Source organism: Pygoscelis adeliae, unplaced genomic scaffold, assembly GCF_000699105.1.
Source record: "Pygoscelis adeliae isolate BGI_AS28 unplaced genomic scaffold, ASM69910v1 Scaffold71, whole genome shotgun sequence".
NCBI classification, from domain to species: Eukaryota; Metazoa; Chordata; class Aves; order Sphenisciformes; family Spheniscidae; genus Pygoscelis; species Pygoscelis adeliae.
The window spans coordinates 11,685,862-11,692,585 of NW_008824356.1; the positions used below are offsets into that span (position 1 = coordinate 11,685,862).

Below are 6,724 nucleotides of genomic sequence, written 5' to 3' on the forward strand. Positions count from 1 at the left end.
GTGCCGTGCCGCGGCCGAGGGCCGGGCCGGGCCGGGGGAAAGCTACGCTTCTTCCTCTCATTGTTCGCCGCTGTTGGCGCGGGGAGCTCTGCCGGGGGACCTCTAGCGGCAGCGCCGCACCGCCGGGACGGAAAAAGAAGCCACCTACGGCTTTTTCAGGCTGGTGTGCACTAGTACATTTTAAAAGGCGCAATTGGATTTCTGAAGATTCTTAGAACTACCAGACAGGAAGAACACGAAGACATCCTTTTATTTGGAGTGGGGGAATCGGAAGAAGTAGTCTTCCTAGCGCACCTGTTTTTAAACTCAAAGGTATAGCTGTAAACAAATAGCCACATACTACTTGTAGATATATACACACACCTAGAGAGTCAATGTTGTTCAACACAACCACAAACTCTTTAGGTTGAAAACCGCATATCAGACTCCCTACTCCCTTGTAAGCAGCACGCCAAAGAAGAAAGGCAGGCCGAAAGACGCTAAAGGCCTAAAATGGGGAGAAAGGCGGCAGCATGGCATTTTTCCTCAATGACATCTTTGCAACCGTACTCCAAAGAATGACCATAAGCATATTTCATGAGCACGTTTCTAATAATCTGGAAGCAGTTCTACCATCCTACACAATCCCTGTCCTCAACAGATACCACCTAAAATCTTAACTGAATTAAAAAAAACCTGCCCCAAACACCAACTAATTTATTTTTGGGTGCAGCTGCAGCATAAGTAACAACTGATAGCAACAGGTTGCCCTGAAAAATTTAGGATACACGGGGACTCCTCGCTTTATTACTCACTGCACTTTGATCCTCCAAATCCTGCCCCCCTGGAGCAGCATGCAGGGAATGCTCCACAGACAGAAGCTTTTAGTTTCCTGCCCACTGCCAGCAGAATCTCACACTGGGTTTATTCCTGGCAGAGTAACTTGGCTGACTGACCTCAGCTCACGTCCCCGGGGCCCGTTTTCCAATACATTCTTTGCACAGTTACGCACTTTCTTCGATGCTACAGCAGTGAGAGAAACCAACTTACTCATCTTTTTGAAAGCTGCAGTCAGAAGTGCAGTGCTGTTTTAATCTCAGTTTTTATGTAGTACCACTGAATATGAAAGACTTTCAAACTTTTGTGCCCCCATCAGGCCCTTAGAAAAGTATTCTAAGGGCATGGGGAAAAAAAATTTAAAAAGTCACTAACCAGAGGCTGACCTGACAGGTGAAATTTCCAAACCATCTAATGCTGACATTAGGCAATCTCAGACTTTCAGTTATTTCGCTATGCAGGCAGGTAGCAATGCAAGCATAGGAAGTCAGTTTAGAGCAGAATTCTCAGAATGTGCCAGAAGCGCTCTTCAGGTTATGAGCTGTTGTTTGCATTTATTGCTCTATGGAGCGTTTGCCCCAAATGATTTCGTTTGAACTCGGTACATGCCTGACGTAATCTTCATTACTTCTGAAACACGTTTATAACAAGAAAAACTTAAGTAACTAACTTCCAGTCCATGTCACAAAAGACCAACTAAAAAAAAAAATTTCTGACATACAATAAACATTGTAGAATAAAGGCAAGTTTGATGAGTAACACTGAGGTATCATTCAGTAACTTCTACTGCTAGCCATGTGTACTTCTTGCAAACACAGCCGTGCTGGTTTTATTCAGCAGCTGTGCATTCTGCAATGCTAGGTGCCCTCGTGCCTTCTGCATTACTTTAAATTCGGACACATCTGCATTGTTATAAAGCTACTTTAGCAAAAAGGAACTACATACCGCCAGGAGTTACAAATCTAACTGACAACCTGTACAATAACAAGCCTTTATTTAGCAAGCCTGGAATTTTCATGCAGCAGCTACAAACGCCTTTAGTGGCCAAACTTTGTACATTTATGTGTCAACACAAACGTAGTTTCAAAAATGTTATCTTAGAATTTCGGCAACATGGCTGTGACTGACGCACGATTGCTGAGCACCGTCGTATCTTTCTCCTTTACCTACACCTTCCACTCCTCCTCAATAATTAGCATTTTACTTTACACAGTTTTTTTTTAAACAGCCTGTGTGAATGACAGCGTGCGAAATAAAACTGCAATATATGATGGTGAAAAAGGGTTCCTGTTATTTCAAATGCTTAAAATACATATATTTATTTCAGAAATATTTGGGGAGCCAAAAAAATCAGAATACTCCACCCTCCCCTTGTTTTACCAGTTAATCTTTGACATGACTCTTGGACTGAAAGAGCAACAATAAGTGCACATCTCAAACCTCCCCCACCTCCAGAAGCACAGTCCTACAGCCTTTACTTTTCAAGAAGTAAATGCTTGAAACTCCTCAGTCTTACGGTACACAGCAGAGAAGATCACCCGCTATTTTTTTACTGTGCCTGCTGTTTTCCCCTTACCTTGTCCAGCAATCCAAAGAGACCGAGTCTCCTTTCACATACGTGTAGCCGGAAAAACCCCACGGCGCTCCAAGACTTTTTCTCCCGGAGCCATCTCATCTGTATTCCTCGGGAACTGACTTACTGTGTTCCTCTTGTCCGAAACAGCTGCTATCCCGGCTAACCCACCTTCTTCTCAGATCACTCATAGTGAAAACATTCCTCACTTCCTGTCTCAAAAAACTTGCTCTGGATATCATTCCACTGGGTAAAGAGCTGGGGGTGGAAGAAAATATTACAACAAAATAAACCTGTGCCAGCCAGCTCTTCAGGCAGCCTCTTTCATGTGACGCTGCGCTGCATGAGCGCAAATTGTGTTCTCGGGAATATTTTCAAATCGCCCGTCTCTGCGTGCCTCTGTGTGTGTGCATTTAATTTCTTTTCCTGGAGGCGTTCCCCTCGCTCTATCCATGCGGAAGGATACGCTGAAAGAATTAAAGCGAAGGCCCGTATGCTTGTAGCCCATTACCTCAGAGAGTTGGAATGCCTGGCAGGGAGAATGTCAGCAATGAACAGCTGCTTCTCTGGCTACAGGGGCGTTACAGAAATAGGGGTTACAACAAATAGCAGGCAATCCTTGCTTTTTTTAATCATATGATCATTTATTTTAAGCCTTTCCAATTAAGACAAATCTCTTACCAAAAAATTTGTTGGTCTTATTTTCACCCAGCTTGGAAATACTCTCAAGGTTTAATCCATATGTGCCATACCAAATGATCTATGCACATCCAATTATGTCTGCAGCTAAAAGCAAAAGTCCTTGAAAAGCTTCGGCTGTTGGTAATATACACAGCAAGAAAATGCAGATTCAAGACTGATCTTTCAGCTCTTGCTTGGACTTAAAACTCCCAAAGGTGTCAGTAGAAATTATGCCCTTAATAACAACTGTCTTAACAAGCATTAAATGTGTATCAATTAAGTAATATTAATAGTGTTTAACCAATGCAAACATCATATAAGGGGCTGCACTCCAGTCCCACAAATATATGGAGACCTGTGTGTGTGTGCCTGTGCGCATGTGAAATCAGCAATTGTTGTATGCAGTTTGGAATTTTATGGCTCTTCACATTGTGTGAGCCAGGCAGAAGTATATACAAACTTGAAAGAGGTCAGGGATGAGGAAAAAGATAAAGTGAGTATGTGAACACTAACTCGTGACTGTAAAACTTAGGAAGTGTTTTGGTAATGTGAAGTGTACAAACATGCTACTGTCTGAGCAGGTCTGACCTGCAGATCTGCTATGCAAATAGCATGTTACTCAGGAGGACACTAATCTCAGCTGAAATATGTAAGCAATTTTGTACTATGATGAATTCTTCTGAGTTATTTCTCTTAGACACAACAGGCTTTCCTCTAATCAGGGGAATATCTCTTCCCCCCCATACGTCAGCCATAGTTACGATGAGCAGTCCATAAGCCAAGGAGAGAACTCATTCAGGGGAATTTTATATTGAGGAGAATAAACTAACTTTGAACTAAACTAAGCGGATACCCTTTTCTAATGGTATCTGCAACAGGCCAGAACTACGGTTACTCACTGGAGAAAACTGACCAATACAATGCATGACAAATCCAAGCCATGAAAATTCAGGGTAAGAGGCAACCCTTCCTATTTCTAGACAATTCATACCGGAAACAAGGTCTCAATTCTCTTATCTGTCACATTTCCTATTCTAAATCTTGACCGCACCCATTTCCTGCCTGATTCCCTGCCTAGAAGTTGCATTTATTAGAGTTTTCTTACTTTCCATAGTTACTCCTCACCATATTTTCTTTCTTTGCATTTACGTTAAAGACAACACATCATCTTAAAAGAGACAAGCAGGACATTGTCAATATGCTCCTCTGCACCTTACATTTCTTTTTTTGAAGCTCATCAAACTTATTCCTGAATTAAATTTTTTCTTCCGCTTCCTATAATCCCAGTTTCTGTCCTAACTTTGTGTTTTTCTGCACTTTCTCCATTTTGCCCTATCATTTTTTGCCTCATCAGCTCTCCATTACCTGCTTTGCTCCAACTATCAACTCTAATAAATACAACAAAGAGACAAAGGCGTCCATGAACACGTGAGGAACTCTGATGAAGACGCATCAGTAAGACATAGAGTGATTGCCTCAGGGCGCTACACAGTGCTTCTGCTTCTCCCCTGTAACCCCTGGTCAATACTCATGACATGCATGGGCAGAAATACCTGCATCTTTTGCTGTACTTTACTCTCTAGTTGAAGATTATGGGAGGAAAAGACTAATATCCTACAGCTGAACGTTGCAGCCCTTGTTCTGTAAGTACAGAGAAAAGTTTCTGCCCCTTGGGTTGGATACTGCCTGCCCATAGTGGAACAGGGATAAACCTGCTTTGTTCTTATTGACATCTTCCCTTCTGGAACAGTTTTGGGTTTTTTTTCCATCCCTGTCCAAATGCGTGATTGCAGTTGAGTATATCAGCCAACAGGGTGAAGGTTGACGCAAGTATTCACCTTGTTCCGATTCTGGGAACTCTGTCCAGCATCAAGTCTTTGCATTGACTAATGGCAAGGCAGAAAGTTGGAAGTGAGCCAAATAGGGAGCAAGATCAGTGACCCTCCAGGCAGAAAAGCGGTATGCATGTATATACTCCTCAGCCAAGTGGAGAGTTAACCTTCTGTGATAAAAAAACACAGGCAGGATAATCCAGAAACTATGAGTTAAAGGGGCATTCCCAGGATGCTGAAACAATGAAGAAGTCATGTGGAAAAATATCTTGATTTGCTCACTAGCCATGCAAAATAGTGACTTCATGAACTGAAAAGTCAGAATACCTCTGATTCTACATGTGACTCCTAAAGCTGTTCTCTGAACAAATTCACTTTATTCATCACTTCCATGTTTTGGCTCTGTGTCTGAAGCCTCCCTGTTTCTCCATCATTCCATTTCTTATTTGTGAAAAAGCAAGAGATAGCTGGGTCTTTATGCATCATTACATATTTCTTGATGGTAGTGGAGAGAATGGAAGGTGCTAGAAAAATGAGCATACAATATGTCTATTACATGCTTGAAGCCTGAAATTTCATGTTTGCAAGGTTCATTTTTACTTACAAGGCACTGTAAAATATTGAACCATGTTTGGTTTATATTAGGAGCAGTGATGCAGAAAGAGATTAATACAGCTGTTAACTACAACGCCTGGAGTTTATTTTACCCAGTGGCATTACTTGTGAAAGACCCTTTATCTGTAGGCTGGGCGTTCTCTAATGTTACCACTCACTAAATCAGCTGAAGTGAAGCTGGGACATTGGTGCAGAACATAAATGCTATGGCTCAAATATGACTTCCACATAGTTCTTCCTCCCTCGGCAACTGATCCCTTGTAGCAGTAAGACTAGCAGATGCTGCAACCTCTTTCTAAGAAAGAAAAAAAAAAAGCGTGTTGTTTTAAGGCTTATCAGTCTAATGTGGGATCACAAACTAAAATTCAATAGTAAAATACTTTTCTAGTATAGCTGTAGTATGGGATTAAAAGTTGCTTTGATACTTTGTGTATTACCATACCATAATATATTTGTTTTTTAACAAACATATTTAAATCTTCGATTTTTGTACTTTTTAAGAAAGAGCATTAATATTAAAATAACCTTGTCGTTAATCTTACGGTATTGATACTTATCCTAAGCCATGTGGCAGGACTTTATAAACCACTTTTATAAACACCATGAATGAAGAAAGAGGCAACTTAAGAAAAGCTGAATGTGACACTTGAGTAATTCAGAGTAGACCCTCTGACACGCAACTATTTAGAAATATGCTAAAAGATACACTTATTTTCTTTACTCTAGGGCCAGACTCCAGGGCATGTCGTGGCTGCCTCCTGCTTGCAGAGCAAGACAGGCCGCAGCCATGGGCTCGGACGCGGTTTGCGGTGACGGCTGGCCCGGGGCAGCTGAGCATCCCTGCCTGCCGGCCTCCCAGCTGGGGCTACGTGTCCCCCTTCTCCCCGCGGTCATCGCTCCAGGGGTACGCCGACCCACCAGGCCGCCCTCGGGCCTGTGCAAGCTGCGGAGCCCGAGTGCTCGCAGGGCATCGGGAGCTTTACGTTGAAGAGGCAGAGCGTGGCGCGCGCCTTGAGCGCCAAGGAGCCGGCTGGGGCAGCTGCTGGAAAAGGGGCAAGGAAGGACGCGGGGAGAAGACGGAGTTGCTGAGGGGCGTCAGAGTGAGCTGAGGCCCCTCTCACCTCCGCGTTAGTGCCTGGTCGTCCGCCGGGGCGTATCTCACCGCGCCCCCCGGCTCGCTCTCGCCGCCCCGCTGTGGGGACCCCTG

General features: G+C 43.4%; 1 protein-coding gene across 1 annotated transcript in view; it reads right to left on the bottom strand.

Moving 5' to 3' along the window:
* The window catches only part of PTPN21 (protein tyrosine phosphatase, non-receptor type 21), a 43,367-nt gene extending 40,569 nt beyond the window's left edge, over positions 1-2,798 (bottom strand). Inside the window, 1 exon segment of the mRNA XM_009319432.1 lies at positions 2,393-2,798. The gene's annotated coding sequence lies outside the window, so the exon portion shown is untranslated.
* Between the last annotated feature and the right edge of the window lie 3,926 nt (positions 2,799-6,724).